Here is a 16,181-nt window from a genome sequence, read left to right on the forward strand (position 1 = left end):
GTCCTGCAGGGTTGACTTTTTTGATTCACAATCAAGAGAATGGTGAGAAGTCTGAATGAGAGAAAAGAAGGGAAAGGGCTAGAGGAGCAGATGGCTAGGACTGAGAAAGGAGGCCTGTAGGAGAGTTAGGGTGAGAAAGGACTGAAGCAGCTCCAGGTTGGGAAGGAAAGGCTAGGGGAGAAATGGGATTTTAAGAAGCATTGCTCATATATAGAACCTGAGCTACTTTGAAATTTCTTTTGATTGCGAGGCTATGTTTTCTTTGTCTGCCATAGTGTTAGCAAAATCATGTTACATTTCAGACTCTATGTCTCAATTTAAGTAGTTAAACCATCAGTTAAAGTCTGTAACTGCCTTCCAGGTCAGTGTGTGTCTGGGACAATGAAGGAATCCATTCATCTTTGAATTCACCAACTATTTGACCTTGAGAAAGTCAACACTTTTTGAAACGTCTACTTTTTTCATCTGTAAACTAAGGTAATAATGGCACCTCTCCCATGAAATGATTGTGAGAATTAAGTAAAATCATGTATGAATGAAGCCCTCAGCTCAGCCTTTGTCAAAGAAGGAGTGCTAAATAAATGATAATGTCCTGTTATTGTTTATGTTGTTAGAATAGTGAAAATCAAGCAGAATTCTTGGCAGTCTCAAAGAAAAATTATGTGTCCTAGCAAACTAGATGGGGCCAAGAAGAACCCCTGGGACTAACTGAATTACAGTGACTGGAATCAAAACATTCTACTCCTTGCAGTGGTTCCTGTCATCGGCAGATGCAACATATTTTTATTTCTAACTGCAAACATGTCATATTTTCCCTAAATAGTAGTTTCTTATGTTAAGCATTTCATATAATTTTAACATTTTTCTGTATCTCATTAGCTTAAATTTTTTTCTTCCATATTCCATCTTGTGTGCTTGCTTCTACTCCATCTTCCTTCTATCAAAATAATACAAAGATTGTAAAACTCCTCCAAATTTGAATTCAGTGATGAAAATAAGCTTAACATCCCACCTCTTTTCTCTCACAGTCATTGCCCTTTCTCTCCTGTTCCTAAGCTTATTCCTTAGACATTTCACCTGAGAATGAATTGCTCCTCAAGATCTCAGCTCTTTCACCTTCAGAGGTAAAAGAGGGAGAGGCCTTTAATCAGTTGAATCTTCTTGTCTCATAAGGAAGCAATAGCAATAACAACAAAACCACAATGCCTTAACAGCTAGTTGTAATTAGAAGCCAGATACAACTTAAAATAAAATTCAAACAAATAAACCAAACACTGGGACAAAAGCTCTTTGAGCCATAGTGGTCCAAGGGGATGCTATCTGTCCCTTTGTTTCCTTTCACTTTCTTCTACAGCTCGCTCTTTCCTTGTTGTATTACAGAGTTCTGTCCTCTCACACCATTTCCATACGTGCATTGTTCTTAATCAATGGTCTGAGGACAGTAGCACAATTTCTGCCTGGAGTCTATGAATTTCAAAACTTTTAACGATGTGTGTGTGTGTGTGTGTGTGTTCATGTGCACAGGCAGATATTTTCTGGGAAAAGGATCGTATCTATCAGCAAAATTCCAGATGCCCCTCCATAGTAAGTCATACTTTGCAGGACTTAGATGGTTTATCCAACCCTCAATTCCATTTACTTCTGTTTTCTTCCTGCTTTTCTCATTGCACTTATACCATTTTTATACACTAATGGTTCTATGTAAACATTTTAGATTTCAAAGCAGATATATTTCTTGCTTTGTCACTACTCTCTGAGAGGATTTTCTTTTAGTTCAATGCCTATATAGCAGGCATTTCGAGTCAAATGGCATTTTCAAACAGTGCAGATGCCTGGTGATACAAGAGAGAATTAGGCATGACTTCTGCTGTCCAGGAGCTTATAATATACCAGGAAGGCAGATAATGTTAAAGAAAAACAACTACAGTAGCAACAATGAAGAATTAAACATGGAGAGCTATAAGAAGTATAGATGAGGAGGTTCTGAATCTGCCCAGGAAAGTTAGGATAAACCTGTTGAAATAGGTGACATTCAAATGTGTCTGGAAAGGCCTTGGTGAGTTTTATAGGGAAAACAGGTAGGAAAGAACATTCCTGGCAGAAATGGAAACAACAGTGACACAGTTTTGCTCTGTGTCCCCACCCAAATCTCTTCTCAAATTGTAATCCCCGTGTGTTGAGGGAGGGACCTAGCGGGAGGTGACTGGATCATGGGGGTGGCTCCCCCGTGCTGTTCTTGTGATAGTGAGTCCTCACGAAATCTAATGGCTTAAAAGTGGCACTTCCTCCTTTACTCTCTCTCTCTCCTGCCACCATGTAAGATATGCCTTGCCTCCCCTTCACCTTCTGCCATGATTGTAAGTTTCCTGGGACCTCCCCAGCCATGTGGAACTGTGAGTCAAATAAACCTCTTTCTCTTGTAAATTACCCAGTCTCAGGTATTTCTTTACAGCAGTGTAACAGTGGACTAACACAAACAGTTAGTTTTGGTATCTCTGAGGCATGAGGTGAATGTAGGTGTGGTGGGACCTGGGACTGGAAGGGAACACTGGAGTCACATGAACGATCCCAGTTGAATGACCTGGGACATCAAGCCAAATCATATATGCGTATATATGGGTGTGTGTGTGTGTGTGTGTGCATATGTGTGTGTGGTGTGTGTTGCATCCTTACCTATGTGCCTATGCAGAGAAAGTATACTTTAGGTAGAAGTCTGCTAAGTTGCCAAGCAGTTCCAAGGCTGTGGAAGACAGGAAGGCAGAGGTTGAGCAGATACAGACCATTCAGGAACCGAGGAATGCAGCATCTGAGGCCTAGAAATACAGGTCCAAGTTCAAGTTGGAGATAGAGACAATTCCCTGAGGCATGAGAAAGGACCTGAATCTGCCAGAGGGTAAAGAAGCTAAATTTGTTATATACATTATTCGATTCTATGAACATTTAAAAAGGCATCATGAATATAGATCCTTAAACATTTCTGTTTGTTATTTAAACTGGACTCTTTCAGCTTATTTTATCAGGAAGATTCCTGAGTTTTGTGAAGAGCATTGTGCAGAGTGCACATGGATCAGGTTATGCAATTACGTTCTCAATGAAACCCTATTATGCGCTGATAAAGGTCAAATGTGAAATGACTCTTTTTGTAAAGGTGACTTTCACATAATTCTGTTATACTTTAATAAGTATCATAGTAGTAGATACTTTATTCTGAGCACATTGTAAGTGCTTTCGCAAACAGGCCTACGTGTTATTTTCACTGATAAACACAGTACTGATGGCAAAGCCTACAGGCCAATTCTGAGACTAAACATTGTAGTTGTTTGTATCTTACAGCACTCTGTGAAAGAAGCCTTTGCCCAGGGCTTTTTAGAGGTAGTTTGGCTGTCAAATAAAGTTACTAAATGGACTTTTAATTTACTGTATGTATATATATATATATCAGAACCTTAGGACAAGTTTGCAGGTATCTGAAAATTGGCTAATGGAGCAAGATAAATGTGTCTATTATCACTGCTCAAGGGGCTACATTTGAATCATTGTTTTAATTTGCAGAACTGAGGTATTTTTAAGGAGATGATGATAAAATAAAATTGAATTAAGTTTAGTGGGCAGAGTAACTGTGGGAAGATTTCTGCTCTAAAAATGGGTTTTACCTAAGGCCCTTTTCATGATAAAGATAAAAAATTGTATAGGTTGATGTTTTACTTGCCATTTAGTTTTTGTTTTTCTTTTTCTTTGCCAAGTAATATCTACTAGTTGTCTTTCATGATGACACATTCTTGTTTCTTCCACTGTTACTTGATGATTTTGTCTGAGCATGTGGCTGGTGCATGGGTTTAAATCAGGAAACCCCAGGGTCTTGCAGGAAGCAGGATATGTGTTAATATTTTATAGGATATTACAGAATGTAGGATTTACTAGAAACGTGGGGAGGTTTTGGAGGGAGCCACCATCTGGAAGTAACTTTTCCTACCAAAACCTACAATACACTGTAGAAATTGTGACCAGTAGAGGCACAGAGAGAAAAAGCCTTCCAGAAAGCCTCAGGAAATACGTTTGCAGATGAGAATTACCAGAGAGTAAATGTCTTAGAGTCCGGCCTTTGCAGGGCTCTAGATATATTGGATACAGACTTTTATCAGAAAAATTGAACCGTGTTAATAATGGCTGAAAGATATTTCTCCATCTTTGGTATATTAACCTTAACACAAATATGTAATACACTCAGTGCAGGCCAGTGTAGGACACAGAAGAGGAGAAGCAGACAGTCCAGTCTTTAAGATCACGGCAGAAGAAAACCTGGACAGAACCTTTCTCCAAACCTATCTCCTTGAAGGACAGGGATATCTTTAAAATCCAAGTGTGGGGGACTTGACTAGGTTTAGGCGGATCTTTGTAGATTTTTGCTTGGGTAGTGGGTTGAAGAAATTATTGTAGCCACTGGCAGTGGAATTTCTGTTAAAGAGGAAGGTGTCTGTATTGAGGGAAATAATTTGTGAAATGGCTTGGGGTAAAAGACGAGAGCTTGGAGTCAGTCAACTAAAAAAAAAATGGCGTAGTGGTTGTGCATTAGGAATAAACAGGAGAAGAGATTCAAAATAGAAAAGTAGTGGCATGGATGAATGACACATAGCAAAGACATTTCAGAATAGACATTCCTAAGGTTCACTTTCAAGTTTTGTTGCCATGCTAGAAAGACATTCAGTCTTTCTAGCTCACAAAGATGGTTAATGGAGTCTGTTGTGTACCCCCAAGCCATTGTGTAATTGCTAAGACAACATTTTATTTTGGTTATTGTAGGTGTATACAAATGATAAAAGAATAAAAACATAAGTAAGTGTTCTGACACTGATAAAGAACACTTTATCTCTTTAAGTACAGTTTTATGATGTTAAAATGTTAATCAAAGTGTTTATCATATAGAGTCACATTTTAAAAGCAATTAAATAAAAAATTATATATGTAATATCTAGCTTTCATAGGATTAAAGAATTCTATTTAGAGGTTTTCTGCAACTGTGATTTTCTGGTTTTTATTTTCCTTTTTGGGTAATCCATTTGAAATCCTTTCTGGATTAAAAAAAATAACTTTACATAGTGGTTCAATGTGTCTTTATCCTACTTTTTATAAAGCAAGTTATGATTGCTATTTAAAAAGCAATTTATTAGTTCAATGTTATACCTTGTCATAACCAATTAACTTTGGATGCTGGTGCTCTACTTTGATTTCTAAAACTTTATGTATCCCTTACATTGTTAAGTTGTATCCCTTACTTTGTTAGCTAAAAACATTTTGTTCACAAACGTCACCAGTTAGCAGTTTAACTCTCTACAAAGCTTTCTCTTGTTTAAATATGAAATCATAACTTATGCTTTTATCTAGGGACTACTTATGTAGAAATACAGTTGTTTTAAATTGTGGATAAACCTCATCACATAAATTATAGGATATTATACATTTCAAAATATTACCATCCTCCCCTAACAAAATTTAGTTATAATCAAAACTACTGCCTTGTAGAAGAACCCTACTAGCTTATTTAGAAATGTTTTTCTCCTAAAGACAAAGACTAGGTCAGTGTTAGTTCAAAAAGATCAGTTAGACAGTTGGTGTGTGGCACTCAATGCTAAACACTTTTTACATAAAGATGGTATGAACCTGGGCACTGTGGCTCAGGCCTGAAATCCAAGCTATTTGGGAGACTGAGGTGGAAGAATCCTTTGAGCCTAGGAGTTTGAGTTCGAAGCTGCAGTGAGTTATGATTGAGCCACTGTATTTCATTACAGTCTGGGCAACAGAGTGAGACCCTGTCTCTAGAAAAGAGTTTTAAAGGTAAAATCTAATAAATAAAAATTATCCAAGTAGTCACATTTTTTAAAAACAATTAAATCGATGCATCTGGGCACATATCAGGTTTTTAAAAATTGTTTTCTCTTCTTTTTAGCCTAATCTTGAGTTGCTTGAGCAAATTTGTTTTGTATCTATTAGTGTTAACCTTAGAAGCTCATTGTTTTCAGCATTTCACACAGGAGCAGCAGTCCTATATTACCATGATATTGTTGTCGATATTAAATGTTTATAATGTAATTTGTAATTTCAGGAAGTATTCCTGTTCTCAACACTTTAAAAAATGTATATACATAAAAAAAATTAAGTTTCTCATCAATGTTGATAGAGAAATTATTTACTTAAAATACTTGTTTCTTCAAGGTATTAATAGTTATTCCATGAAGCTGTTTGTGTAAATACATAGTTTATATTTTTGTTTGAAGAGAATGCATAAAAAAGAGCTGTTAAAATGTAAGGTATTTTACTATCATGGCTTATGTGTTTCAGAATCTAGAAAAACCAGTCGTTTGACCTATAAAAGAAATTATGAAGGTAAATTAACTCTGTAGAAATCACAAAAATCCTCATTTGGGCATTACATTTCTGAACAGTCATGGTGCAGATGTGCTCCTTTGATATTACTACAGTAATTGTATAGTATTCCTTATAACAGGAATGATGATACAGGGCTGGCTGCTTCTGATTTCTCTGCAGGGCTGTAGAGAAAAAAATTTATAAACCATAATTTTTAATGTTTGGCTCAAGGCATGGTCAGAGGATCGGGATTATCTTAAAATATATATTTTTTTATTGCTGATAACCACAGGGCTGTTGTACCTAAAATAAGACCTGGGAGTTGCTGATGATTAAAGAATTTGAATTTGCAGATTTACTGGGTCTCTTCTGTGGCTGAGAAGGAGGAAAATAGGATTGGAAGGAAACATTTATATCAGCTTGGGTGATACTGAGTGTCCCAAACCCAGTCCCCACAGCACCTCCTCTGCCAGCAGCGTCTCCTTTCTTGATGCATGAAGCTGGTCCTGCTTGCCTGGTAATCTGAAACCAAAACACCTGAAATGGTTACGCTGCAAAGGCGATGCTGACTTTTCTCATGGCCTACCCTTGCTATCTCTCATTGCTTCCAAATGATGGAGTATAGGAAGCCCTACCCCAAAATATGGCATCTTGACATACTAAGAATTTTAAGCTGAAGGAAACTGAGAAAATGAAGAAGCAGAAAGGTTTCCCTAACCTTCTCCTACCTCTTCTCTCCTGACAGGTGTCCTGCCCTATACCTAGAGGATAGGAATGTTACATAGAAAGGCAAAGAAGAGTCTGACTAGGGTCTCCCAATTTCTTACCATTAGATCATATCCCCTTTTTGTCTAATCATACTTATACAAGAATGTCTGTTCTTTATCAAACTGACACATAAAAATAATTTTACCTGGGTCTTCGGGTCTTCATTTCTACAGGCTTTCTTGTCACATAAAACTTTGATTAAATAGATTTGTTATGCGATTCTCTTGTCAATCTGTCTTTTGTTATAGGAGTGTCAGCCATTAACCTTGCATTGGACAGGTGAGAAAAGATTCTACTTTTCTCCTCTACACAACTCTATATCTAGAGTCAGGTTCCAGCAAGACCCAGGAAGACATACAAAACGTGACTTGAGAGGAGAATGATGACAAAAAGACCTGCAGGATTTTGACAATTCATGTAATCAAAAAACCAAAAGGTAGATACCACCTCCCACTCATTAGGATGGTTACTATGAAAAAAAAAAAAAAAAAAAAAAAAAAAGAAAATATCAAGTGTTGATGAAGAAGTAGAGAAATTGGAACCCTTGTGCATGGTTGGTGGGAATGTAAAGTGGTATAGCTGCCATAGAAAACAGTATGGCAGATCCTCAAAAAATTAAAAAATGCAATTGCCTCCCAGCACTTTGGGAGACCAAGGCAGGTAGATCACCTGAGGTGAGGAGTTCAAGACCAGCTTGGCCAACATGGTGAAACCCCGTCTCTACTAAAAACACAAAAATTAGCTGGGTTTGGTTCTGGGCACCTGCAATCCCAGCTCCTTGGGAGGCTGAGGCAGGAGAATCGCTTGAACCCAGGAGGCAGAGGTTACAGTGAGCCAACATTGCACCATAGTACTCCAGCCTGGGCAACAAGAGCAAAACTCTGTCTAAAAAAAAAAAACAAAAACAAAAAACGAATTGCCATTCCATTTCAACTAGGTTATTCCAGCCATTCCTCTTCTGAGTGTTTACCCAAAAGAATTAAAGCAGGGTCTCAAAAAGATATGTGTACACTCATATTCATAGGAACATTAGTCACAATAGCTAAAATGTAGAAGCAACCTAAGGGTTCATCAACAGATGGATGAATAAGCAAAGTGTAGTAGAGCCACACAATAAAATACTATTCAGGCCGGGCGCGGTGGCTCAAACCTGTAATCCCGGCACTTTGCGAGGCCGAGACGGGCGGATCACGAGGTCAGGAGATCGAGACCATCCTGGCTAACACGGTGAAACCCTGTCTCTACTAAAAAATACAAAAAACTAGCCGGGCGAGGTGGCAGGCTCCTGTAGTCCCAGCTACTCGGGAGGCTGAGGCAGGAGAATGGTGTAAACCCGGGTGGCGGAGCTTGCAGTGAGCTGAGATCTGGCCACTGCACTCCAGCCTGGGCGACAGAGCGAGCCTCCATCTCAAAAAAAAAAAAAAAAAAAAAAAAAAGAAAAGAAAAAAAAGTACTATTCAGCCTTAAGAAGAAAGGAAAATCTGACATATACTACAACAGGGATGAACCTTGAGGATATGCTAAGTGAAAGAAGCCAGTACTATGACTTGAATGTTCATCTCATCCAAAACTACTGTGCTTGAAACTTAATCATCAATGCAACAGCATTGGGAGGTAGGGCCTAATGGGAAGTGTGTAGGTCATGAGGACTCTGCCTTCATGAATGTATTAATGCCACAACAAAAAGACATTTAGGAGTGGGTTCACCCCCTTCTGCTTTTCTGCCATGTGAGGAACAGTGTTCCTCCCCTTCCAAGGACACAATATTCAAGGCACCATTTTGGAAACAGAGACTGGGCTCTTACCAGACACCAAGCCTGGTGGTACCTTGACCTTGTTGTCATACTGGCATTGTTGACTTTCATTTGTGGTGAATTGGGATGGATTTTGGTGAAGGAAATGCACTGGTGGGTACAATTTCTAGGTGTTTCAGGTTCAGGGAGATATTGTAATGATAAGGGCCATGAAAAGAGATGGCTGCTGCTGGGGGCCATTGATGAATTAGAGAAAGACAAACAAAAACTGAAGGTAATTAATCATTAGTCAAAAGGAAATTGTGAAATTCAGGAGATGTCCTTGGAAGCACATAAAGAAACTCTCACTTCTGTTACTGTGAGGCAGAAAAAGCTAAGGATCACGCTCAGGACTTAATTAGAAGAGTAGCAAAGCTTCAGAGAAGATATGTTGAAATTCTACCCCCAGCAAGTCTGTGTGTCAAAGTCTGGGCCATCACAGGGAAAGTATGGGGTCTTGAGAGTGGCTGATGAAATGATGTACTTTCATCAATTCTACCTCTGCTAGTGGAAATTGGATCTATTGCTAGAGTTGAGTCACAACATAACCTGCCTAGGAAAGTACTGGGTGTATTAGGGAAGGAAAGGCTCTGTACCTGGAAGAAGCTATAGGACTTAGCTGACATATACCAGTAGGAGTTGGGACCTGATTAATTGGGCAGAATTTTGAGCATGCTGTATTGGGAGAGAAGAGTGTGAAGTTGCGTAAGAGACAGTTTTTTCAATATGGGAACAGCCTCCTGCGATACAAGATTCAACACCTTGACAATGACCTGGGAGATACTGTCAGCACTCTCTAACGACAGCTCTTACAAGTTTGGAAAAAATAATGGCCCACACTAAGTAAAGTATAAGTGTCAGAACTGCTGAGGCAAATAGTGGAAAAAGATGAGCTCCAAGGCTTAAAGTGGGCATGCTCTGTAGATACATTAGGTAAGGACAGAAAACACATCAGCTGGAGCTTTCCAGAGGAAACTCCAGGTATGATGGATTTAGGGATGGTGAGTCCTATCACATTACCATTTAACTCACCTGTTTAGCTCATTAAGCTCACAGATGATTCTGTTAAGTAACAGTGTATTATCGTAAGCTTAATAAAATAAGTGACTTCAGATGCAGCTGACGTTTCAACTTTCTTCACTGGAATAATCAATAGAACCCTGCACCTGATAAGCACTTATCAAGTAAGCAACGTTTCCCACTAACTTATTTTAACCTGAGCTTGCCAGAGCAGGTTTCTTTTTTTTGACTAAGACTGTGCATCTTCATTGTTTTACATCAGGGCTACATCAAATGGTCTGGGTCTGTGTCATATTTCATTCCACAGAGACATTGATCACCTCTCCATAACACAAGGCATCTTCTTAGGACATTATTGACATTCATGGTAAGCCAGAGAGTAACGAACATCCTAGATCCCTTGGTAAGACATTTACATAGCAGAGGGTGAAATATAATCACATAAAACTTCAGATACCTGCCACTGAAATGGAGTTGCAGGATAGTCCAGTGGCCAGGGAATTAAAAGATAGTCTCTCCAAAGTGAAACATGAGTTCTTATACCTTAGATTCCTTATTATTAAGAAAGGGACACAGCATATGGGAGCAACATATCCCACATTTGGGTGCATTGCTCCAATTCACTTAATGAGAAGTAAATAAAACTATAAAGTTTTGGCCAGGCGTGGTGGCTCACGCCTGTAATCCCAGCACTTTGGGAGGCCAAGAGGGGCGGATCACGAGGTCAGGAGATCGAGACCATCCTGGCTAACATGGTGAAACCCCATCTCTACTAAAAATACAAAAACAAATTAGCTGGGCATGATGGCGGGCGCCTGTGGTCACAGCTACTGGGGAGGCTGAGGCAGGAGAATGGCGTGAACCCAGGAGGTGGAGCTTGCAGTGAGCCGAGATCTCTCTAGCCTGGGCCACAGAGCAAGACTCTGTCTCAAAACAAAAACAAACAAAACAAAACAAAACAAAACAAAAAATCTATAAAGTTTAGAGTCCTTAGTTATTTATCATAACTAATAAATAGAAAGTATCTATGTGGCTTGAAATACTCTTCATGAACTGCAGGTTTCTGATTCAGAAAATGATAGAATTGGATCAAGCCATCATCAAATGAAAGGAGAATATAGGAAATTGGGCTTAGACAGGTCTTAAAGGCATGAAGAACTTATGCAAGTAGACGGCTCAACCACCCAGTGCACCCATTTGTTTGGCATTACCACCCTTGCCTCAGTCAACGTTTGTGACACATTTACTAAGGAAGAAAATATTTGTCTGTTTTATAGGTGATTGTACCAGAAATAGACAGAAGTGGACTGTCATGGTATTATAGTCCCATTCAATGGTGGCTTCCAAGCAGAGAAGGGAAAGAAATCCTTTCAGTGGGCAAATGTTCATCCATGTATCTTTCTGGTGTTCGTTTTTGCTGGAAGATAATATAAACAGACATATAAACATACACTGCTTTACGGGCAGTGGCTACAAATAGATCAAGATAGTCAGGGGCCAGATAGCCCCTGAATCTTGGAAATCAGTAAATGAATAAACGTCTCAGAAGTAGTTCATGGGAATCTCACCAAAGTAAACTCACTGCAAAGGAGGCTTTTAATAACCAGGTGGATAGGATGGGCCATTCTACTCAGATTATTTAGCTTCTCCCCACTACTATTCTGGTGCCTGATCAATGACTTATCAACAAAGAGGTCATTGGTGGCAAGAAAGGAGATTATGCTGGGTTCAACAACCTGGACTTTCACCCATCCTAGCCTGGCTATCATCACTGTGAATTTAAGTCTGTCAACAGTGGAGAGAAATGCTGAGCGACTAATAAGAAACTATAAGCTGTTACAACCAACCAGCAACCTGGTTTCATTATGGAGGGGGAAGCAACTCATCCTCACTGGAATAGGTAATTGGGTTGTATCCAGTTTTCATACTTCCTCAGATTTTCTTGGCCCCACTCATCCCACTTGTTTGCTCAATGGAATGCTCCAGTCTGGTCATCACTACCATTGTCTCATCTCAACTCCTGCATGCTTTCCCTTCCTTGAATGAGGGCAAAGGGGAAGCCTACTTTTCCCATCATATTCAAACTAAATTGAAGCAACCTGCTTTGGAGCATGATATCTGGCTCCCCAGTGACTGCCCAGAAGCACTAAGTAGCACAACTTGGAAGTGTGGGGGAGTTAAGGCCTCAAATGGTGAATTTTGACCAGTAAAAGGTAGGGAAACAGAAAGAAGTGACAGCATAATGAGTGCATATTTGTTTGCATGATATTGGTGGGAGCAAATTGTTGATCCTATTTGTTGTTGTTTAGAAGTTCAAGTATACATAGAAGAGTATACATCTATGTTGAGTAGTCAAAAGGAAGGCTTGCTTTGGCTCTGGTGGTTTGGCAGTCAGTATTGATTTTAATCATCTGTGTTGCCTTCCTGTGTATTGAAAACTAGAAAAAAAATTTTTAAAGGTACATTTCCAAGTCTTCCTTGCCATGATGTTTTGCTGTATAATTTTATAATTTAAGTTCCACTGAAAAGATGAAAATATGGAGAAAGTCATTTTTCTGATTCTTTGACTTTCTGTTGGCAAGGACCATTTGGCAACATTGAGATTTTTATGCACTGCTACAGTTTCTAGTCACTAATTTTCATGAATATTGAGAGCCAGCTGCAATTTGCGGCAGTGGTTTTCTCCCTGTATCACAGCTGTAGCAGTGTCCTTAGCATTTGGCATATAGGAGAAACTCAAAAAGTGCTTACTGAATTGAACTGGATTTCATAGAACTTGTAAAGAAAAACAAAACCAAATTTATGCTGTAGTCCATAAGTGCCAGGGTGGATATCATTTGCATCCAATAACTGTATTCATCACATTTTGAGCCTCCCTTATTTATGTATTTTGTTGTTTGTTTTTAACTACATATATACACTGAGAAAGAGTAAAACAGGGGCTGTGTGCTGCCTCACAATTCAGAAAGGACTTTCCTCCTCTCCTACAAGGCACACAAGTCTCCTCTATTCTGGATAGGTCAGGTAAGGGGCTGGGCAGAGTCTTTTGGTACAAACCATGGTGGATGGTTGATGAACAGGCAGTGGGCTGAATGCTGGCAGTTGGTGCTCCTGACAGGGCATCAAATCTGTGCTGATTCAGGATACAAACCACTCCCTAACACTGATAGGGACTACTTAGAGTCTTTCTATTTCTTTCTCATCCACTCTTCTGTTCACATGGCAGCCCCCATTCTCTCCCCTCTCACTCAGTGCATCATTTTTCTAGTCCCGGAGAGCAGTAAATTCCCTCTGCAAGCATGCATCTGAATCTATTCACCTCCTGGTAGACTGGAAGGCTGCTGAAGAATTGAATATTTTAGCTTTCCTTCATAGGCTCTGCATGGGTGACTTGTATCTGCCCTTAAAAACTTGGGAGAGGAAGCCCTCAAGATGTGAATGAACAAAATCAGTATTTGTTAGAAAAGACACAAACTGATAATTCAAAATATTATTCCACCACAATGTGAATTGCTGTATTGTTTGTTCTTTGTGAGTTGGCAGAAAATAATTTGAGAATTGCTAAAATATGTAACATCACTTAACTAGACCCATTAAGAAATATTTCAGTCAAAGCTGGTCTGAAGTATTGGTCTGTTTTAAAATCTGTGTGCCTTCGCATGTTCTACTAAAACAAGTTACACTCATTTCCACTTAGCAACCATTTATTTAGAATGCTAGAGACAAGTTGTGGTCCTGGAAATTTATCTTATGATCCCAATTTCTTTCCATATTTACCAAGGCTAACTCATATTAAATCACCCAATAAAACTTGAACAAGCATCAGTAATATTTTCTCCTTACACAATTTGCTTTCTATTGAAGGCTACATGAAGAGGAGAAGCTCAATTATTTTAAGATAAAAATGTTAGATTAGGTGGAACATAAAAATGTTAGATTAGGCTGGCATATTTGCCAGCCATCTGGTTCAGTCACAAACTCCCCAGGAATCCTGAACATATTTGCAACCGAAAAGAATTTGAACTTGAATGACTGTTAAATTGGGAGGTAAAATGTGATAATCCAAACTATGCACAGATACTTACAAAGGACCAATTAATAGATTTATTTTGAGCCTTATGCTCTGTGATATTTTATTTTCTTCAGAGATAACTAAAAGGATGCAAATATTTGTTAATAATTGAATAAAAATTCTCCCACCTGTAAAATATATTATAAATTTATCCAAAGAGTCTTCTGCTTCAAGAAAGCCAGAAAGAAGCAAAAACAAAATCAAAAACAAGAATTGCATTGTGTGTAATCTTTCTCATTTGCCAGTTTGCAGGGAAACAGTAGTTAAGTTCCTTATGCAAAGGAAACTCCTATAAAGGAAATGCAAGGTGTTTCATGATTAGTCTGGAGACGACAAAGTAACAAACCTAATTTTTGTTTGTGGAATTATTTTCACAATTACATTAGACACACCTCTTCAGCTATCAAGCTGCAAACTTGATGGAAGGTATACAGTGAGTAGTGTAAATGAGAGCACATGCTGCTGGAGCTATGAAGGAAATAGAAAACTGTGTACAATATTTCATCTCAAGAAACTTGTGATGTTTCTGTCAGAGGCGTTTGAACCAGAACAACTGCATCTTGAATAGGAGTTGGAGAAAATAAGGCTGAGACCTACTGGGCTACATTCCCAGACAGTTAGGCATTCTCAGTCACAGGATGAGACAGGAGGTCGGCACAAGATACAGGTCATAAAGACTTGTATCCTTGCTGATAAAACAGGTTGCAGTAAAGAAGCTGGACAAAACCTACCAGAACCAAGATGGCAAAGAGACTGATCTCTGGTAGTCCTCAGGGCTACACTCCCACCAGCGCCATGACAGCATACAAGTGCCATGGCAACATCAGGAAGTTACCCTACATGGTCTAAAAAGGGGAGGCATGAATAATCCACCCCTTGTTTAGCATATCATCAAGAAAAAACCATAAAAATGGGCAACCAGCAGCCCTCAGGGCTGCTCCGCCATGCCTATGGAGTAGCCATTCTTTTATTCCTTTCTCTCTTTTATTCCTTTACTTCCTTTCACTTTACTCTACGGATTCATCTTGAATTATTTCTTGTGAGAGATTCAAAAACCTTCTTTTGGGGTCTGGATAAGGACCCTTTTCCAGTAACATTTCTGTGCCAGAGATGTCATGTATCAAAATGCAAGTCACCAAGTTCCATGCCAGAACACAGCTGACCTTCAGTTTATAGTAGTATGTCTGGCAAACACCAATTTTAGATCTTGTTAAAATCGTTGGTAAGAACCTTCCCCCCACTTCATTAATTACCTAAACTGCATTTACCTTCACTAAGGAACTGCAGACTATACTAACACAGGCCACATGCTGTGTTCCAGGATTATCATTTAAAGATAATTCAAACTTTTCAAGTATGTAATTGAGAGTGAATAATTTTGAGATATTGACTCTAATTTTGAATCCTAGAGGGAAGATCTTAAATCAATGAAAAAAAAAGCTTCACTTGCTACAAGAGGATTTGCTAAGGTAGGAAGAAAATATTTTCAGTTCAAATGTTACTGGTCTTGTATATTAAAAAACTTTAATCTAGCCAACACAGAAAATTTCCAAAGGAGTATGTGTACCTTGAAATTTACATTACATTTTGTTTTACGACTCAATAAATGTTTGTGAACTTACCATGTTTCAAATTTTGGCTGTTGAGCAGGAACTATTTAAGTTTTAAGTTGATCACCTTATTGAGGAAGAAATAACTTGCTTTGTGCCGAGCATGATATACTTATTATAAGCTTCCAGGCTTGGGCAAAAAATTGCTATGTGGTATGCTATATACAAAATTGCTATCTGATGTCCTGTGATGGCAAAGGCAATCACAAATAATGAAGGTGATAATGATGAAGAAGATGATGATGATAATAATTGATGATTGCTGATGAAAATAACATTATCAGACCCTTACTATGTGCCAAGTGCTCTTAGAAGCACTTGCACACACTAATGAGTTTAATCAGCAAATAATCTTAACCAATGAGGTAAATGCTGGGGTGAGCTAGTTTTTCTCTGAATCTCTGGCACTGGTAAAAGAACTGCTAATAAATAAGAAATTAGGGTAGCTGAAATACCTAGGCACTTCATGGAGAAGCTCAACCTTGATGGAGCCCATAGTGGGTGGTTGGCTTAGGAAGGAGCATGCTTATCTGGCTCTGGTGACATTAAGGCCGG

This window comes from Piliocolobus tephrosceles, chromosome 4 (genome assembly GCF_002776525.5).
Source record: "Piliocolobus tephrosceles isolate RC106 chromosome 4, ASM277652v3, whole genome shotgun sequence".
Classification (NCBI taxonomy): domain Eukaryota; kingdom Metazoa; phylum Chordata; class Mammalia; order Primates; family Cercopithecidae; genus Piliocolobus; species Piliocolobus tephrosceles.